The 21,981-nt window shown below is 39.5% G+C and overlaps 1 protein-coding gene across 1 annotated transcript in view; it reads left to right on the top strand.

The window, feature by feature from the left end:
* HTR1F (5-hydroxytryptamine receptor 1F) overlaps nucleotides 1-21,981 on the top strand; it is a 104,538-nt gene that overhangs the window by 37,687 nt on the left and 44,870 nt on the right. The window contains exon 2 of the mRNA XM_027900942.1: nucleotides 10,591-10,691. The gene's annotated coding sequence lies outside the window, so the exon portion shown is untranslated. The remainder of the gene's footprint in view (nucleotides 1-10,590; nucleotides 10,692-21,981) is intronic.

Below are 21,981 nucleotides of genomic sequence, written 5' to 3' on the forward strand. Positions count from 1 at the left end.
CCACCCCACCTTCCTCTCTGTTCCACCACTACCCCTCCCTCTGACACTCCCTCCTATACCTTTGCCAGAGCAGACCATCATCCTTGGGATCAAAGATTTCAACTTTGTGTCCCTCAGTAACACACCTCGAGCATATTCTGTCTGAGCAGTCACTGTGTCCAGCACTGTACAAGGCATTGGTCACTTCAGGGGCCTTTCCCACAGCAGAATTCCTCCCTACCAATGGCCTTCAACTGGCCACGTGGGTCCTGTGCTATTTAGGAATAAATCTAATTGCTCAGGCTCTTTGAGCACAAATCATAAACCCAATACCAGCATTAACCACATCCTCGGCAACACCATAGCAGTCCATGGCTAGTTATGAGCCATTTATTTGCCTTATCTCCAGCATTCCTCATCCAAACTGCTCTTCTGCAGAATCCTCCATAATCTGAAGGTCATGGTTAAGCTGAGGGCAAGTAGAACTTCCCTCCCCGGTCCAAAACTGCATTGCTGTGCCCTCTTTGCTGTGTCTCCTGCCCTTGCAAAGCAGCTTGAGAAGAACAAGCCCAGCAGGATGGGAGAGAATCTTGGCTCACGTTACTCCTTCCCAGGCAAGTAAGACAAACCACGGGTGCATTTTTACAGTACCCACAAGCAGATCAGATGTTGTGGGAGATGGAGATGACAGCAGTTGCCAGGAGCAGTCTTGGAGCAGTCACAGTCTTCACAGGAGCCGCCCTGAGGCCAGTTTCAGACCCCCTCCTCCTCACATGAGGTGATGCACAGCAACAGCAACTATCAGGTCTCACATCTTTGTAAACACAACAAGGTGTTCAAGCCTTGACAGGTGCCACGTTGGCTAAGAGAGGCTCCAAACAACAGGGTCTGTTTTAAAACCCTAAAATCATTCCTGTTTAAATTTCCTTGCTTGGGAGGTTTGATATTGTAAGACTTCTATTTTCCTCCTGACTAACCAGGCTTGCAGTTCTTCCCTAACTCTCCAGTCAGGGTAATGAGACATTTGGTTAGACCTTGTACTTCTAGCTGAAGTTTTACCACACTCCAACACTGGAAACTATTTTAAGAGGTGGGAGAAAGGTTTTTGAGGAAGGGAAGCATTACTCATGATTGACAAGTAAGCAGTTGTGTCTTCAGAAACCAAGGGGAGGATGTGAGCCTGAGGTTTAAGACAGGAAAATAATGAAATGAAACACTTATCTGCCTTTTCATTATACAACCAGTTTTCTTAAAGATGCTTTCTCTCTGTGGGAATCTGAATATGAAACTCAGATGTTCTGCATATTGTCCCCTTACTTCACAGCTTTTATCAGATGTTTTGCAGCATCAAGTCTTGGCTTCATATTCTTCAAGCTGTCTATAAACAATAGTGGAAAGTTTATGGTGGAGTGAGCACAATATAATTCTCATAAAAATATAAAAGAAAATGTTCTTTTTCTCCTCCCTCCCCCCCCAAATGTTCATTAGGCACTTAAGTATAAAATGGATTACCTAATTTTCTGCACAAACTGTGTGCTTAAAATCAATTGCATTTTCCCCATTTTGAAATGGTCAGATTTTGAAGACTGATTTTCCTTCTCCCTGTACATTCCTGCCATTTGCAATGCAAAGGGATGCTGATGACAATTAAAAATCCGTTTTCTGTCTGCTGGAAAGGAGTGAAAAATCCTGTCTCAATTAGGTGTAGTTACAGTTAGGTAGGTTAGCCTACCTTCATCCCCTCCACTGCATGTCTCATTTGAGTCTCTTGTCCTTCTTTGACCTCTCCTTACTAACACTCTCCTTGCCCCTGGCAAGGTCATCTTTAGGGCCATTCCAAGCCATTCTGTGATTCTACTATGTCTTATTCATTAGTAAGATGTGGCAAGAAATGTCATGTCATTAGTGCTATATCTGTCTACCTTGAAGAATATCTACCACTTTTTGACAGACTGTGTGGATTCTTCCACTAAGAAATCCGCAGCTTTACTCACTTTAAAAAAAGAACTTTAACCCATTGTTACTGCTTATAGCTTATTCAGGGAAGGTACTTAAATACTAAAAAGTTTTATGTCCTAAAATTTTCTAACAAAGTGAACGCAGTTCTGGGGTCTTGCAGTCAGATCAGTGTCTCCCCCTCTCTCTTCCCTTTCCTTATTGTTAGATGCTCTGTTTCTCAAATGTGTTATGAATGCTAAATTGATGAGATCCATCTTAAAATTCCCAACTTTTCTGTAATATACATCTCCTCCAGAGAACTGGCAAGCCTAAAAAGTTCAGCTGCAAATACATCAGCCTGAACCAAAAAAGTGCAGATTGAAGGCGGTGACTCACCAGTTCGCGACGGAGCGGCTTTGTGCAGTCCACGTTTTCCTGCATTAAATGGTTCTAGGAGAAAAAGTTCAGGGGCTTGGGGCTGGTTTGGGGTTTTTGCTCATGTGTAGACTTCCATTCCTTATTAGCCTCTGGTTTTGTATAAAAAGAAGTAAGTGCAGCTTCCTTCACAGTGGGGATAATCTTCAGAAAAGATATTTAATAGCCTTCTCAGTCTACCATCCATTTTTTGTTGGAATTTGCCAGGATAGGCTCAGGTATGCACAGATACCCCCACCAACCCTAAGAAGGAAAAAAGAAAATTTCTGTGGAGAGGCAGACCTGACTCACATGCGCTATTATTTAGGCAGGGAGAAACTGGATAAGGTGCAAGAGACCATTCTTAACGTTAAAAAGTTATCTCAGGTTTCTAATCCATAGTGAAAGGAAGCACTGGAAAAATTCAAAGCTTTCCACAGAGAATGGACAGTGCATTAGTGCATCAGATAGTGCAGCTACCTCAGCAACTGGAGCAAAAGAGAAATAACCTGGTTTTACTCACAGCAAAAGTCTAGCCATCACGAATTTACAGCCTGTAGTTGGAGGTGGGGGAAGTGAATGTTTTTGTCTGAGAATAAATAACAGCAGCAATGGTCTGTGACTTACACTGGAATATGGTAATTACCGTGCTGGATCAGATTTGTACCTCATCTTTAATCAAAAGCAGGCAGAACGCTAAGCTGGCCACCCTGCACTGGCAAAGGACAAGGAAAAGAAGGGCATTTTCTGCATTTGGCACTAGAAAGTGAACGGCGTGTTTTCTGAGCTCTAACACATCATTTTTAAACTAAACCATGCTGTGAAGCACAGGCACTTTTACTGGATAGAAAGATATGGTTTAGTGCATGATTTGGTGGAAGACTTTGGAAAGCTTGTCCCTGAAAACATTTTCATTCAGACAAAATCTAAACATCTTTACGTAAATCTGTAGTCCTTCTTGGATAATTTTTCTATCCTCAATGTCAAAGAAAGCTGGCTATTTCTCCTTCCACACTGTCTTTTAAAGAGAAATGCAGTTACTTTCATGCAACTTTAAGGTTCAAAGCAAAAGTAACCAATGCATAACATTTTCAAAATTCCCTGATTTCTCTAGCGTTAAAAATTGATTTCTTCATAAATGCTACTTTTTTATCATTTAATAACAAACCACTCTACAGTATTCTCAAATACATCAGTAAAAAAAATTCCCTTTGTGTAGAAAGTTAGAAGTGATTTATCACTGCATATAAAAACTATATGCTTGAGATGTAAGATCAATCAGGCTTCTGGCAAATTTTCCTAAACTGATGCAGCTTTTGGATACGGCTTAATTAATGGAGTCCCTAAATAAAATGTAATTTAGCAGAACAGAGAGGACTTCTCTGACTGCACATCACCATTAAACACCTCTGACTGTGGCATCCTGGTGGAGGTCTATTCATCAGGCCTTCTCTGGAAAAAAGTGTAATCAGTATCTTTAGCAAGCCCCAGCTATATCCATCACCATTTCTACATTCCACACAAGAATTCTTCCCAAAAAATGCTTTCAGCAGCAGCACCTGCATCAGGGAGAAAGGAGTTAAATAATCTCAACAAGTTTCTGTAGGAAAATGTGGTGTCCAGAACCCCAAACTCTGAGAGTAAAGATGAACTAACAGAAAAGTCATCTCTCTCCCAGTCAGTTGCCAAGACACTGATAAAGTTTATGGCAAGATTTCCTTTCTCATTCCAAGAACTTTGTGTGTATTTAAACTCTGCATCACCAATTGCATGTTGATAAAGTTTGAGCTACATAATAGCTTTGGTGAAAGAGTATCATATAGGACTAAAATTCTGCCTGCTCTGGAGACATGACCTTTTGATGGGTAAGACATTGCTCTGTGAGAGAGACAACACACTTAGTCTACCTATTATACCATCTCTAAATATTTTAATCCCAGGCCCTGTCCTTTACCTGGTAATCCCTGCTTTTTCTCACTCAAAATGCTCTGATTGAGCGATTAAATGACAAAAAAACCTAAGGCGTTTTAGTAACACAGCTTTCTTAGAGAAATACTGATGTTCATCATAAACTTAGATGTCCAGGAACCAGCATCTTACATGAACAAATCTATTAACACAACTAAAAATGTTATTTTCCTTAAATTTCTAGAAGACTGAGGCATTTAATTACTTCCTTAACTAAATAACAGATTGTTCTTTGAATGACTTTGAAAAAAATATTTTCATCCCCAAAATGAAAACTCAAAATTTGGCGTGGGAGAGATGACAAAAATGCGGATTTCTGGTTACAACTTTGTTGATAAACAAGGAGGCAGTTCTACTGCATATGTCCTTATCTTTATTAATCAAAAAATATCCTTTCTCCTTGAAAATGAAGTTCAAGCTTTTTTCTCAGTCCTAATCAAGAAATCATCCCTTTCAGTTTCCTGATCTGTCAAGGTCTGACAAACAAGTCATGAAAATTGTGACAAGATTCTGTGTTTTTCATCAGATGTCTGAAGATAATTAAACTCACTCTGGCTCAGCTTTACCTTTTTTTGGAACTTCTGAGTCACTTTTGATCCTGTTACAGGGCCTGAAGAAGGTAGGCTTTGAAAGAAAAGAATAGGTTTTTAAAGCAGAGGGAGGGGCATTTATGTTAAATTCCTCCCTCTACTTGTGCAATTCACTGAGTAACAATCCACAGAGAAAAGTGTAAAGCAACTCCGACTACTTGGCCTTGCTTATTGCAAATCTTATCTCCTTGGCCTTCAACCCATCAAAGAGTGCTAGGGCTGGTGTAAAGTGTTCTTCCAAGTAGTTCTTGGCCTTACCTGGGAACTTGCACGTTCTTTATGATGTAACATTCTCCTTTATGAGAGAAAGTTCTCTCAGTCATGGTTAATCAATGCTTGGGAGCTTAAATTGTTATAAATATTGTATCCATTACTTTGGTTTATGTTTCACAATTGATCCAGTCCTGAAGCAGAAGATGGGGAAATGCATGCTGACATAATTTTGTTGTATTGCTGCTTAATTTATGTAATTCCTTACCCTTATTAGTTAAATTGCTACCTGTTGTTGACATTAAGTAATGGTAATCTTCTCAGATGGTTAGGGCTTACATACATTACCATTACTACTTCCAGCCTCAATGGAAGCACTTTTATGGTGAATGTGAGGATACAATGACTACTCACAAGTTCACAGACCAATAGAAACAACAAAAAATTTCTTGAGAAGGAAGAAACAATCCCACAACTGTAATCTGGCCTTTTTTATGGAGTTTAGAAGTGATTCCTCTTGGCAACTGCACCTTCCCTTGGGCTTTTATGAGCCAACTACGTTTGTGTAGAAATGGATCTTTAGGAGCAATGTGCAATAGAGAAATCAGTCTTTCATCCCCTTCAACAACAAGCAATTTTCCCTTGCCATAAGATGAGGACAGGTGTGGAAGGCAGACTTAACTTCCTGGAGCAGCAGAGGTTGGCACAAAGCATCCACACAGTCTGAATCAAGACAGGTCAGGCAGTCTCATCCTTCTGCTCCTCCTGTCCATCCCTGCTTTAAATCCTCATCTGCAATTGGTGATGACATGTTCTAATCCTCTCCATACAAACTATGAGAGGATTGTTAACTTCATACGGGGAATGTCAGAGGAAGAAAAATACGGAGCAAGAATCCTTCCTTCTTACAAAAGCATTCAATAACAAAGAAGGAAAAACTAAAAACAAAAAACAGATAGGCTGAATACGAAGTTTATTTAGAACTAAATAACTCCAGAAAAAAACAGCTTATTGCCTGTTCCTTTGTGGGATCAAGATCTTATCTGAAGGTGCAATCTATACCTGCAAAATTTCATATTTAAGTAGTTGCACTTGTGAATAGGTATTATCCTCTTTAGGCAATAAAAGAAACAATTATGACAATCAGATTTGTTTCTAGAATTGAACAGTAGCTTTAAAATTGTCTACAAAAATTGTTCACAAAACCAGCCATCCTACAAATTTAACCCTTCATTTTTGCTGCCACTCTGTTCACCATTAGATGGCAAAGATTTCTTTTCATGGCAACAAATTATATTATATAACACTTCATCCTCAGCTTCAAGCTCAGAAATATTTGCTGTGCTCAGATGAATGTTATCATCATCATTCCTACACAGAGTAAGCACATCTTGAGCACATTTCCTTTTTTTTTTTTTTTTTTCATTTGTGGCAGGGAGTTTTTGACATTTGAGCATAGGCTCTTCCTTCTTATTTTATGCATTTGCCCTCTGGTCACTGTCAACCCCTGCAGTCAGAATAATGAATTCCTCTTTATTGCACTGTCAGTGTGCTATCATTATTTTGGACTTCTCCTTCTCTGGAAGGCTGTTTTGTAAGTTATTTCTGAAAAGCTATGCTACATATGTGTTTGGGATTTATAGGACTTAACTAATCCATCATTTTCCAGAATATCCAATGCAGCCACTGTAAATTTAAAGAAAAACAGAGTTCTCATCCAGCTATGGACATCAAGACACTCGAGGGAGTATTATCTGCTTCTAACTCCTTGCAGCATTTATACAGGAAGCACAAGCTCAGCTCAAGATCACAGAGAGATTTCTGTTTGCCTTTGCAGTAAGGCTGTCATTTTCTTTATGCCACCTACACTTCCTGCTGGCTTTTGAGGAGACAAACATTTGTGTGTGATTCTGAACATAGGTCTTCTGCCTGATAGCAAATGATGCTGCCAGCTGAGCTTTTTAAACAGCTGTTAGATTCATGTAAAGCTGCTCATCTCCCATAGTTATCCTAGTGCAAGATACCGTTTTAAAAAATCTTATTTGCCATCCTCCACACAGTAAGATAGCCAGTTTTAGTCTTGGAATTATTGCAGATGCTACTTTTAACCACAAAAAAAGCTTGCCTTTGTATTCCACACATTTCATAAGACTTTTCCCACCGTGTCTCACAAGACCAAAGCTCTCATAATAACAGTGTCTTTGCTAGGAAAGGAGGGCTGTGACTGGTAGTTCTGCTTTTTGGTTACTGGCAGACATCAACCTGACATAATCAATATTCAGACTTGAAGCAGGAGTACCCTGAGGCTTGAGAAGCGATGGAAGCAATAAATATGCTACAGAGAAGGAGGCAGGTCCAGAATTACTTCTGCTGGACTACCTTCCTAAAGGAAGTTGCTGCCATGCATAAACTGAGATAACTGGGATTTTGAGCAGATGGGAAATGATTTTATATTGCTTAAAAAGAATATTGTTTATATTTAGAAATTTGAAGTTCTCATATGTACAAAAAACCACTGCTAATCTGTCAGAAGCTTGGCTTATGTTTATTAAATAAAATAGTGAGTTCATTGGATTTGGGGCTGTTTTCTAATCTTTCCCTTTACCTGGGGATGTTCTGCCTTAACAAAAATTACTCTGATTGTAACTAGTTTATCAATAGTTCAAAAAGTCCTTATTTCCGTGGTTTTGTAATGTCTTCCTCTCTGTCCTCAGTTTATAGGAATCGCTGTTCTAAGACCAGACTCAGTCACTCATTGAGCATTACCACCTTTTTTTGGATGTTCTTAGAAAGTTTAAAGAAAGCATAATTCCATATGAACCTAACTTGCCAGCTATGTAGGATTCACCTTGGAGGTGTCTGTTCAGTTCCTGTGCTGAACCCCTCGGTCCAGCGTACATACATTTTAATTAAACAGAAAATGAGAAGGTAATGATAATGAAATGATAATTAGTACAACATCTACATCCACACAAAGACTCCCACATCCATCCTCCCTTCCCATGCAGACAAGGTCTTCTCAAGAGCTTGTAGGCAGCTTGCAAATCTGTCTGCACAGGAATGCCTGGCAGCACTCCAAGCTAGATAACAAGGAGCAAATAGCGATCTAAGAACCCAGGTGGCCTCCAGATCCCCTTCAGAGGACGCTCTCTCTCCATTCAGACAAGAATTAAGTCATTGGATGGCAGTGCCAATGAGGAAATTCTTGACTGAATAAGCACACACATTTCAGAAATGTTCATTTTTGCCTTAGAGGACCAGGAGAGAAAAAGGGAATGCAACTGGGAATGACCTGAGTGCGAAGAGCCAGGAGCTGGCAAACATGCTTGTGAGGAAGATGAAAATGTAAAGACGCAGAAGCTGGAGGGCAAGGAGGATGGGCAAAGGATAGACTGTAGGAGTAAGGCATGTATGAAAAGAACCTCAAGTTTGCAAAGAAACAGACTTTTTGTTTGTCCAGAGAGGCCAAGCAAAATCTCTCAGGTGGCTAGGTGCTACCTAGACAGTTTGATACCTATAATTTCTTATCTGGGAATGAAACATAGCATCCAAGGTCTCAAGCCAGCTTCCCCTCCTTTCACCCTTGAAGATGGAAATATTTTTGAGTATTTTAACATCACCTTAAAATTATCCCAGCTCTCGTGCACTCCTGCACTCTCACACAGAACACAGTTTTGCCATATCTAATGGATTGTGTTCAGAGAAAAGAATGAAGACAATGGTTGCACTAACAATTTCCAAGGAAAACCAAAGAAAAGGACCTCTCCCTTGATCAGTTATTGATAGTCATCTGTTGGATCCTTAATAAGACACTGCAAAGTACATCATCATGTCTTGAGTGTTACATATTCCCATAGCAGGTCATGCTGGCCCCTCTACCTTCTGTCCTTCCTGACCTTGCCTAGAGAGAGAGAAATCTGAATTACAAAGGAGAGCAGGGAAAGAGGGAGTGCAGACACTCATTTTACTTTTTAAACTCTATTATCACCGTCAGTAAGTTACATTTTGAAGGTTAATGCTCTGTACTGAGCAGAAGACTAATTTTTTAAAAATATAAATCTTAACGTTCACCAGTAGCATGGGTACAAGAGTACTGAGAGCTTTTCCTTTTTCAGTTTTTTCCAGCACATACAGCACTGACGTTACAACTCATGATTTGCTGGGTGCCTGCCTGGCAGGGAGGTTCTTGCCCCTCCTTTAGCAATAGAACTTCCCAAAGTTGCACTGATGGCCTCAAGAAACCAAAACACTTGCTATCCTAGCCTAGCCAGCAGAATCATAAAGGTTGGAAAAGACCTCCAAGATCATTGAGTCCAGCCTTTGAGCAAACACCACCTTGTCAACTAAACCTCAGCATTAAGGGCCATGCCCAGCTGTTTCTTGCCCACCTCCAAGGACTGAGGCCATGATGCCAAGTGCTAAAACAAAGGGGCCTGCAACCATCCTCAAAACCTGCCCAGAGCACTTCAAGCTGTAAGAGCTCATCTAATAGCAAGTCACAGCCAAATGTTAGTATAATTATATTCTGGATAAATTACCATGTTATTTGGCAATGTGTGAAAAATTATTAGTTTTTATCCTTTTTTTTTTTTCCCCAGGAAATCAGTTCTAGTTCCTTAATTGTCACTTTGTTTTCTTTTTATTAATTTTTCTCACTGACTGCTCTTCTGCTTTGAAACAAGAACTGCTTTTGTTATCTGATTTTCTACGTTTTAAGCACATTAGCCATTTAAAGATTTTATATTTAAAATTAAATCAGCCTACTCTTGGTAGAATGATGTATTTCTGCTTTTCACAGCGCAGACTTCACAGTGCTTATCCTTTTGCATTAAATTTCTTCTTTAGGCAGTTGCTTACTGTGAGACGCTGCTAACTGGAGGGAAAAAAAAAAAGAAAAAAAAAACCTTAATATTTTGAGAATCCAAGAAACAATGCCTTGCAGTTCAAACAGCACATACTGGCATGTTTATGTCTTTAGCTTAATAACAGCAGCTTAATACTGCAAAATGCCAAGTGCCCTGGGCGCCTGCTGCAGTCAGTGGGAGTTGGCAATTAGCACCTGACAGATGCACTTGGGTGCTAAGAGCATGAGATACCCTGAAACTGCTGGCTTGGCTAAACACCACAGGCTTCCTCCAGCTTCTCCTCCAACTGATCATTTATCTTCAGAAAAGTGCAGGGCAGGTTTTTCGATTTCTTGCCTTCCTCAAGTGGAGTCAATTTCTGGAGTGTCAAATCCCGCAAGGTGCTTGCTGGTCATTAATTAGCTCATTACAAGGAATTTCAGACATGGCCAGCAGTGCTCTTATGTGAACTCCCTGGGGGTTTCCTGACACTGGCCTCTAAGCCTTTAAAGAACGATTCCCAGTTATTTGAAGAGATCCTGAAAATTAGTTTAGGGCTTCATAAATTTTTTTTTCCTTCCTCTGAAGTAGAACTCGTTTGTTGTCATTTACAGAGTCTATATTATGATTTTTTTGCTTTCTCGCAGGTTTTTGGCAGCATCCAGCGTTGCTAAGGGTGATTTAATTCCTACTTCCAGTCCAGTTCCCAGAGGCAGCTTTTCCAAGGTGACTCTAAACGCAGGAGATGGTGAGTTGCTTTCCACCCTCATGCATGGAGACTCCACACACGTGATGTACCTGCTTTAAAGAACAAATTCATTTAGTTGGGTCTTCCACAGGGATTCTGCAAAGCACATTGAATAGAGGGGTTTGCTGAGCTCTGTGAGACTGCCCTTTCCTTAGAGTGGTGCAGAAGGAGAGAAAAGTCTGCACTGCAAGAACTCTAAAATAGTAGAGCAGGGCAAGGCAGCCAGGTGAGGGTCAACCTACAGAGTGATTGCAGGCTTACCTGGGCAATCTGAGTGCATGCAGTGCAGTGGAAAGCTGCAGACTAGCCAGGAAAAAGATGTCAGAGAGGACAAACAGTTTGAGAAAAGGAGAGCAGTGACCAAGGGAGGGATGACTGAATAAATGAAGAATGTCCAGCCCAGTCTGAGAAATTCAGGCACTGCAGAGGAACCTTAGTCTGCAGTACTAGATCTGACCTTCTCCACAGCCATGGACTTTTAAACACTCAACATCTACTTTAGCTGAGGGGGAAAAGAACAATGGTGCCAATATAACGCTTCATTTCACGGATATATTTTAAAGACTTAACCTTTGTAAGACATTTTGAAGATCAAAAGCACAGCAGTGTTCATTACCTTGCTTAACCAAATTTCTTGGTGCCAAGCTGAACCTAAATTCTTTTGATGTTAGCTCATCACAGATATTTTGTGAGACTTTTTCAATTTCTGTGTTAGCCTGTAGCCATTTCATGCCACTCTGTGATTGATTTTATTTCTGAGTTTGCCACATGCGGTCTTGCAAAAAGAGATGACATTTTCATAGCACCTAATTTTAGATTTTTATCAACAAAGATGAAATCCCGAAGTCCTTGTTTCCCACAGCCATTCAACTACAACAGCTTAATGTAACATTTCAGAAAGAACTTACAATTGGTTTGAATACAAAAATATTTTAAAAAAGAAGGCTAAAACTTCCTGCAACAGTATCAGGAGACAAAATTGTCATTTAATATTGAGACATCTGGATAATAATGTAACAAGAAACAAATTAGAACTTCAGCAGTCAATTAGTTGCCCGAGCAAAGGCACATGAGGTATGATTGCTCGTAAGTGGACCTGAAAACTATACATGTCAAACAAGAGTAGAGCCCTGTGCCACCATTTGACATTCAGAGAGTGTTCCTAAGGCATTTAATCTCATTACTTTTTTTGCTAGAGGAAGAAAAAGATCCTCAGTGCTGATGTCTTCCCATCTTCAGCACTCCTTATGCTCACCTACATCTGCACAAGTTCAGAGCCCTCCACCTCAGGATTGCATCCCCACTGCAGGTGCATGAAAGATATGGCAAGTTGCACTTGAAAGGTCTTACAGTGAGAGAGACAAAGAAAAGGTTCCTGTGCCTGCAATACAGAATAATTAAAAATTCTGTCTGAGTAACTGTAAAATCGACTAAACTGAAGACGTTTAATTGGTTCATGGTAATTTTAATGAAACACAGAGATTTTAGTGAGAAATAGATTGAAATATTGGCCAGTTTCAGCATTTACAAGTCTTTCCTGCTGCCATGAAGAAGGCATAACAGAAAGACAAAGTTCCCAAAATTGTTTTATTTTATACTTCCAAGTTGGATTTTGCCTTGGCCTTTACCTTCCTCCAGGTGCCAAATTAGACAATGAATGAACCAAGTATTGGAGGTAGAAGTTAAATGGAAGCTCTTCTGATCTGTGACCTCATCCCAGTGCTGCCTAATTTAGCTTTCAAAAAGGGGACTAAAGGATGCATCGTAAACCAGAAGAAATTAATTTTATATCTGTAATAAGATTCACGTGGCAAGGGAGAGGAACTGTCAAGACTTCAGAAGACAGCAAGGGGGATGATGCTCTTTCCCTCTAACCCAGTCTCAGCCCAAAAGCTGTGTGATAGGCTGCATGACATGTGTGCTGTGGCCCACACTGAGTTCAGCTGCCAAAGTCAGCAGCACCTGAACCAAGGGCAGGCAGGGGGCCAGTGCCTCTCAGTACATCTGTACCCAAAACAGAGAGAAGGAGGGGTTTTACTCTGTGTCTGGAAAGTTCAGCAGATTCAGGTGATGGGAATTCTTGGTCTGAAAGCTTCTCTTTCCTTTTCTCTTATTGTTATTAGAACCTACTTCCTCCCTTACTATTTACTGTTTTGTACTTAGAGAAAATTTGATTATTCATTAATTCTGCTATAATACCTGTGGTGGCATTACAGAGAGAAATTACCTGGTGGGAGAAAAGGGAAGTGAAGTGCAAATAAGGAAACTTTTTCTGGTTCTGATGGAGATGGGTTTGCTGGCTACATGCTGGTTTCCAAAAGACAATGACAGACCGGCAGCTTAAAGAAAACAGGTCTTGACAGCACACTTTAGTGAGCCAAACATTTTCTAGCACCTTGTGTCATATGAAGCGCTTTCATACCATCTGTGCTCCAGCAGCAAAGGGTTCTTCTGTCCCAGGCAGAACCTTTTGTCTTTGCACAGTCAGTGGAGCCAGCTATCAGATTTATAAAACTCATCTGAGGTTGGATGAATGCAGAGTGTCAGCTTCTCCTGTAAACCCTCCCTGCATTCCTGACTTCCCACAGCCTGTCAAAAGCAGCAGCACAGCTCAGCAGACAGGTAGGGGTGCAGAGAACAATCAGACAGGTATGAGTTTTTCTTGCTTAATACTGCCTTGATTTGCTGAAGAAAAAAAATAACATAGAGGAGGAAGAGAGAAGGCAATTGAGAGGTGAGTATGTGTCTCATTAGCACTCACTGTGCAAGTTCTTTATACTCTGGGGAAGGTAAAAGTATTTTAATGTGGAGAACAGCCACAAATACTTTATAAGGACAACTTATTTCCAAGATAAATATAGGTAACACATCTACAGTCTGCATCCTAAGTAGAGACTAGGAAGGCAATTAGAAAGCATAATGTCTTGATTACATTAAGTTGTCTTCTTTGAGCAGTGATATTTGTCATTACTAAACTGTATGTTTCTTAGTATTGAAAGAAGAGAAATCATTAGTACTAATACTTACATAAGGAGAATAGATTATTCCATATATCACTATCAGCAACAGGTTTTGTGCTAGTAAAATCCCATATGCTTATGGCAGCTTAAAAGTGACAGAGTTGCCAAAATTTTGTTTGATTTTATTTGACAACTCTAGAAAGAGAAAACAACCTGTCCCATGAAGTAAGCCCTAAATGCAGGTTCTGCTTTCGGTGGTGTTATCTTTGAGGCTCAATATTTTTCCCATTATCATCACTGTTCCATGGATTTTTTTCCTACTTTAATGAATTTCTGTGCTCAGACACACAGCTATTTTCTTGGCTATCTTGCTTCATTATGCTGATGGAAGCAGTCTTTTAATTTAAAACATTATTATTGAAAGTAATGCATGAAAGGCTTATCTGAAAGATATATTGCGTTGGCAGTAGATGCAAATCAAAATGCAGCTGTCTAGGTACTCAATTATATATTTTAATGGAAGACTTTGAGTAAAGCTTAGGCAGGAAGGAGAAAAGTTCTTATCAGCATCTATCTTTTAAATTACCAGCACATTGGTAGACTGTTCATATTTTCATATACCTCAAGAAGGTCGAGACTGAAGCTGATTCAGTGGACAGCAGTTCACTTGGGAAGTCTCTGTCCTTGAAATACGTTGCCAGAGCAGCATTCCAAAAGTACAAGATATTCTTGCTTTTATTTTTTTTCCCCCCAATGCATTAAGTACTTGCATCTTTCAACACCTAGTGGGCTACTTCATCTTTTGTAATCCATGTAGATATATACCAACTATTTGCCTTTGAATGTACTCCAAACTTTTTCTTTGTGACAGTCCCTGTGACTTGGGCCAGGGGTGGTCCAGAAGAATGCACGCTGGATAATACCTCCACTGGGACACACATCACTCATTCAGCTGCCCAAATTATATTTAGTTTTACTTCTAGGATTCAATCTTGCAGGGTTTCTTTCCTCTCAGTTCAATACAGCACGACTGACAGAAGTTTACCAATAGTGCTTGCAGCATTGTGCAGGCTCATTCTGATCAACAAATGATAAGAGTTTTTCTCTGCATCAGCTCCATATGCCACGGAGTGCAGTGCTCTGTGTGACTCAACCCTTAGCATTTTGGAGCTGGTTTGCTCTTTACTGCTTACTCTCCTGGCAGCCACCTCGATCCAGAGACCTTTGCACTGCCCCAGAGGTTGCAGAGAGCTCTGTAAGGCTGGGATCTGGGATAAAGCATCCTGAACAAGTACGGGGTCAGAAAATCATGTAGACTCACAGAACCTTCTAAAATATAAATGAAGACTCTCTGGTGCCTTAGATCCTTCTGAAAGGGGAATATAATGCAGATTTTAAGAGCCAGCCTATCAAGCTCACACAATGCTGCTCATGTAAGGAGAACAAAATATGGTCTGGAAGAAACCTCAAGGTCATGAAGTACTTTGTTTCCACCTCCATCAGAACAGAAACACAGGCATGTCATCTCACTGTATCATATCTAATATAAAAAATAATAATTTTTCTTTTACTGTTATCCATCTTTACGTTTTATAGCAGCCTGTCAGATGAGAACCAGTTACATACAAAATGTCACCACACAAATATTAGCTATTTGTAGGTGGCTCAACTATGCAGCAGGAGTTTGTAAGCAGCAACAATGCTGGTAGTCATAAGTTTTGCCTCAGAACTGAACTACAGTTCCTTACAACTTTTGGACCATCTGTTTTTATTTCTGATCTCTGTACCTGCACTCTTTTAATATATGCACCGACCTAGTCTTTTAACAGCAGCTTGAAAAGTAATCATCAGGGTAGACAACAGTTAGGATTTAAAATGGAAAACTGAAATGAGGATAGGCCCTGCTTGCAGAAGGGTTTCATTTTGGCGTAGTATTTGCTTCCATTAATACAGAATAATAGGTTTAGCAGGGCTTTTTTGTTCAAATATTTAGGAATTTGCCTTTCACTCAAGTCTTAGCAGCCTTAGCAACATTCAGAAAGACTGATAACTTAAAAATTGTTTTACTTTCATACAATAGAGTTCCTTCAAAGAGTTTTATCAAAAGTCTTACCTGCTAAATTTGACTTTGAGGTTATGTTAATTACACTGGGACCTTCGAACTTGAAGTTAACAGTCACAGAGATGTTGCACTTCAATCAGAAATTCAGGACAATTGGTACAGACACTGTGGCACGAGAAGAGGACCTATCAGAAGATTGTGCTTAATGAGATTTCCACAAGACATCTGAAAAGCTGACCTTTGCCAAGTGCTTCTTTTATCATGTATTGCCAGAAATATGTTACTTCTTCAGTTTATATATCTGCAGTAGATTCCATCAGCTGAAATCATGCAAGTTGTAATTCTCCTGAAGCCAGTGCACTCTAGGGAGGACAATTTTAGCTACAAATGAATAGGGTCATTTACACTGCAGATAAGGGAAGGCAAGTTACTGCAATGTCAGTAAAATATGTACACTTAACAATAATTGGGGGGAAACGTTCTGACTTTTCGAACGTGTTTCTAAAAATGATAACTACAATATGTGTGGTAAGTTTGTGTCCTGTTTTGAACATGGTACTGTCATCACCTGAACGTGTTCAGCTCAATTAAACCAAGCTATGTTATTGCAGATAGGGTTGGTACAGCAAAGATCAGCAGACTTGCCATTGAAAGGCTCAGAAGACAAATGAGATAAATGTTCACATTTGGGACTTAAGATAGAGTCATTTTTTTTTCTGTTGCACTTGAGTCTGCTTCATGCAAGAGACATCTATTTCCTTTCCAAACATGGGATTCTTAGGATACTAAATATCAGGACAGTGCTCTATTAGAATCAATTAGAAGCAATTTCTGCTGACTGTCTCAATGATAAAAACACCTAATAGAAACTTCCCAGCAGAAAATTGTCATACATCCTTTGCTGTTCTCAGACAAAGTTTAAACACTTAGAACCTGCAAATTTAGGGTAGGATTCATCTGACCAGAGACAAACAACTCTACATTAAACCACTCACTCCCAAGTTTCCTTTTGCAGTAATGCAAAGAAACAGCCACTCCTGAAGTGTGAGACATGTGGACTAAATAAGTCAGCACGATCTCATCCAGTAGTCACTTCACTCCTTTCCCATATTAGTGCCTAAGGTGCCAGAGTGTATCTGTCTAACACAGATTGCCTTTAGATTAGGCAGACATGCAAAAGAAGGTGAGATGAATTCCACCAAAAGAGGTTGCAAAATTTAGAAAAACTTGGAAGATGTGTTCCATTTCATTTTATGTAACAGGTGCATGAAAGTTTCTCACCTAGTAGGACTTGGTGACTTCAGGAAGAACCAGAACTTTAGAAAAAGACTTCAGTAGTTTACCAGAAACATAGGGAAGAAAAAAAAATTACATTCATAGAACAGATTAACCTGTGTAAATACCTTTTGCAGTGTCCCCAGTGCAGGGGAACAGGTAGCATGATGTGTTCAAGAAAAACCAGTAGACTTCACTTTACTGAGTAGCAGATTCCCCCGTGGGTTCTTCTGCATGACAGCTGTTGCATGCTTTAAGAGTCCTTGCTGCAGAGTTTTTAAAAAGGTCTGTGCTGCTGTAAGTCCTGTCTCCTATGACAGCTGAGGGCTATAATCCATAAAAATCAAAGCTTGCATGTAAATATTGTCCTGAAGGAGTGTGTTGGGCTTTATTTGAGCCTATCATTAGAAATTTTTCTCCTGGGGTCTTTCAGATCCTTGGAAAGAAAGATCAATATCTCTATGGAGAAAAATGCAAGGCAGACAACTGAAAATATTTCTTATTCTAAACACAGGATTTCTTGATACGCCTCTAACCCACAGTAGTTTTCAAAGATTAATCTGCTAACAAAGAGTTATTTGACAGAGCATGATACTTTGGAATCACACTGCTGACATGCCAGAGATGATGGAGCACCTAAGAGACTGCCAGTGGTCTGGAAATGGAATGGAAACACACTGCCTCGTATTTTTACTATAAGTAAACAAAACACTGCTATTCTTTGCAGAATTCAGTTGTCAAAAATCTATAAAGCCCGTACACATCATGATATTTTATTTTTCGGAACTCACATCTATTGATCTTCCACAAAGATGTTCAAGGCCACATGCTTCACGAGCAAGGTCATCCCATGTCAAATGTCAAGGTCATGAAAGTCTGCTAGACTTTCTCAGTCAAGAAAAACATTTACAGACATTTTACATTTGCAAGACAACTTAAATTTTCTATGTCTTTCTCTGGAAAAATGGCTCCTGGAAAATTTTCTAGCATATATTTCCTCTAAATGTTTCTTCCTTCTTTTTCTGTGCTTAAAAAAAAAAAAAAAAAAACACCAACAAAAAACCAGAGCAGCCTGAAATATCAACCAGCTGTTTAAGGTTAGCCTAAAGTGTAGGGAACAGTATAGAAACTGGGCTTTGGGGTGGAAATTTTCAGGCAGTGTTCATCAGATCTCTGCCTGTCCCTGCACCAAGCTGGAAGTTTAGATTTAGTTCTGTGCTCATTCAGAGTTGATATTACTTGACCAGGCAAACAAAGTCCAGTTCTCTGAGGTCAGTTATGAGAATAGTATTTCCATTACTTTGGAACACGATTTGTTTTTAAATTACAAATATGTATACTGCTAAGCTGGACAGACACACACATTTTCCCTTTAACTGTATCTACAACAGTAGCAGCAGGGTAGAAAAAAAAGAAAAAGAAAACTAAAATCAGAAATTGCCTGCCTAAATATGATTAATGTTAAGGCAGATTGCATCAGCAAGCAATTTACTTTCTGTTATTACAATTTATAAGTAGGCAACCCTAAAACATTAAAAATGTTATGTCTGACCAGGAGGAGACATTAAACTCATACCTGAACTTCGTGTCCTCAGTTATCTTCGTCATTGCCTGCAGAGTTTATTAATTAGCACTTACTTCACTGATTAGTTAAATAAAACAAGGAAGAAGCTGAAAAACTTGGTGTGGATTCAGGCAGGTATTTAAAATAAAAGAAACTGACCATTTGGCAGCACAGTTGATGGCCAGATGCTGAGATGCTGCTCAGGAAGATGGGTTTTAAACTGATCCAAGAAAGAAATGACAGAAAATTGACAGTTTTGCTGCTCTTGCTTGCCAGTGTGGATATGTTGCTGTTTCTGGACTTTAATTTTTAGTTTCTCCCTCACTGCTTTTAGGACACAAAAACACCAACATTTGACACTTGCAATTTATGTTTCAAAAAGACAAAGCAGTTCTATAATTTGGAGGCTACAGACATACGTCATAAACGGGCTCAGACCCTCAGCATGCCCCTGTAACTCAGTGGCTGTAACCAGTAGCTTAATTAATTGATGCGCTGTGTAAGCTGTGATGGTACCTGAGGTATAAAAAAAACGAACATGAAGGTCTGTATAGAATTATCCTGGAGTGGTTATTTGTTCATAATTGTACTACTGCAGTAGTGCCTAGAAACCCATCTTGTACTGAACAAAAATGCAGTAGTAAGTGGTCCATTTGCTAAAGGGCTTTCAGTATAAATAGGCAAAATGAAGGCTTGGGGAAAACTGGTTCTGAAAATGATTGTGCTCCTTCTTAGCTAGACAAATTGTAGCAGTTTAACTAAAGTCCTTGAGAAGCTGAAGTTATGCCAGGCACTTGAAATCCATAGGCAGGGATTTAGTAGTTTACATCTGCCCTCCGTCAGATGCATCATCAGTTGTAAACTTGCACAACCTCACTTCAATCTGAAAAGCAGGTGGGCCAGCAAAGCCCCCTCTGCTGACAGCAAACTGTGGTTTCAGCTTTTAATAACTTTTCCATCAAGAATGGCAGCTTTGCACCTTTACCAGCTTCTGTCCTTACTGGAAAGCAGAGAGACAGAAAGAAAGAAAAGAAAAAAAAAACAAAAACCACAAACACATGCCCCAAAAACTTTGCGTGGATTTGAATGAACCCTTTTATGCTTTTCACATTTGCTTACAATCTCTGGAAGAAGAGAGCAAGGCCAAGTCAGAGTCTCTGTTTGAGGGTTTGGTGCCTTGTTGCTGTTGCCAGTTCTGGGTGGCTGGATTATAGTCACCTGTGCTGCAAACACAAAGGTGCACAGCCTAGCAGGAGCACAGAGGATAGTCATCTCTATCAGTCTTCAAATCTGCAAAATACTCAAAGATCATTTCTTGGTATTTTAAATATTTCACTGCTAGAAAAAGCTAGTGGTGAAATTTGTGCTACGGAAAGTCGTGATATTGTGGGAAATGGGGAAGTATCCGTGTTCCTGAGTTTAGCTTGGGATCTAACTAGGAAGAAACAAGGCACACAGAAGAAAACATTAGGAACTCGAACTACTTGGAGCCTTTTTATACTTTGAAGTGCTGGGCTAACTTACTGACTCTTGTATTCCTCTCCTGGTTAGTTATTCACTTATGACACTCACACACAGAATGACTTACTTTAAGTGACAGCTTTTATACCTCAGTGTGGCACAGGCTCTGGTGCAGCACAGCTCTAACTTTGTCAACCAAAGAAAGGCAAAGCTTGAAGAGGAAGCAAGTGGAACAAACGATTATGTGGATGGATGGAAACGACTGAGGCCTCTGGCGAATCCCAGCTCAGAATCCATTGCTAAATGGGAAGCTGCTACTTTGTCACAGTTGTGCGATTACAACTTGCAGGTGATACTTTTGGGTTCTCAACTGCAACTATGCTTTTCATTTCCCAAATAAGACAATGCTGCTGGGTCCAGTCTTTTACCGTGCCAAGCCACACCATTTGTCTGTTGTGAAACAAAGCTATGAGGAAAAAGAGAACTTTTCAACCTGGTTCTCCAGGGCTAGAAGCATTCTTGCAGTCAATTAACCACCTGGCAAAAGCTTTCCAGCTTGCATGCAAGAATCCCCCAACACAAGAGAGAACGTTGTCCCTGTTAAGTTCTTTGTATTTCATGCTATGAACCAACAGAGGTGAGATTTTCCATGTCACTACACAGGCATTTTTCAGTAAGGCAAAAAAAAACCCACGCTGATAATGGGTCAGACCTTTGTGAAAGCTCCCAAACATGGTCAGTCACACCTGAACAGTCCTGCTCCAAGCAGCTTAAAAGATTCCTGAGATGAAGGTTACTGAGAGTCATCATGGTTCAGATAACAGTGCTGGACTTTATTCATGAATCTGGTGTGATCTGTTCTCAGTCTGTTTTTATTGTTGGCTGTTTCAGCATCCCGTGGCAATGAATGCTGCAGTTTTAATAACTCTATAGGCAAGGTGTTGTGAATTCGGGAACAGGGATGTCCCTTGTTATTAAAAATGTGCTTGCAGATGCGTTCATTGCTTCCGGTGAAATTTCTCTGTAATTTATCTTGCGTAGTTAAAGAACAAATTTGTAACTTTGGGCCTCGTAAACTGATTATGCGTGATATTGAGAGGGAAAAAATGCAGGAGAGGATTTTGCTTGTACATTTCATCTCCAAACAGTTCAAAATTACCTACCTTTAAATTTTTTTACTTCACTTCAAACAATCACTTTACTGGCGGAAATTAAAATTCATAAACTTTCTCCGAGTTTGGGATTCTTCTCCCCTGTGATGAGCATGTGGGAACAGCCAATATAGTTACAGCACTGAAAATTATACATAAAATACATATTTAAAATTTTCAACAAGTCTGTCAAAACTCTATAAATCTTACTTAAGGGGATTTGAATTTTGAAAACTCTTGCTTGGACTGCCCTCACAAAGGCAGTTTAACACAGAAAAAAACCCCCTTGCCTATTTGGTTATAATTCCAAATTAACAAAAAAAAGCTTTCCTAAGAAAGCTTTTAGAAATATTAGGACCAGAGCAGAAGACTAGTGCTTACATGAATTCATTATCTGCTTCAAAACAATTTACTCAGAAGCAATGGAACAGAAACAAATTAAAACGTCCCTTTAGATTTTACTCAGGAAATATATTCTTTTATAGGTCTTTGACTCCAGCCTTCTGACAGCTGAAATTAACTTTGCATTACTGAAAGAGATAATGTGCTGTCCTTATTCTAGTCAGAGATAATACAGTAAACACTAATACTTTTAACACATGAGGTTTACTACAGAAACATTTCTTAATTTATATTAGTTTGTATTTGTGAATGAGGCCTAGCTGTCCTTTAGGCTTCACTGTTTCCAAATTTTATTTTAAACTGGTATGTCAGCTTTATTATTTTTTTTTTGTTGTGGGTTTGTGGGGTTTTTTTTAAAATGTCTATGTATGTGCACATTTATACAAATATTACTTTAAATCACTACAATTTAATG

The sequence above is a fragment of the Empidonax traillii genome, unplaced genomic scaffold, assembly GCF_003031625.1.
Source record: "Empidonax traillii isolate 1590-97213 ecotype Southwest subspecies unplaced genomic scaffold, ASM303162v1 scaffold757:size522588, whole genome shotgun sequence".
Classification (NCBI taxonomy): domain Eukaryota; kingdom Metazoa; phylum Chordata; class Aves; order Passeriformes; family Tyrannidae; genus Empidonax; species Empidonax traillii.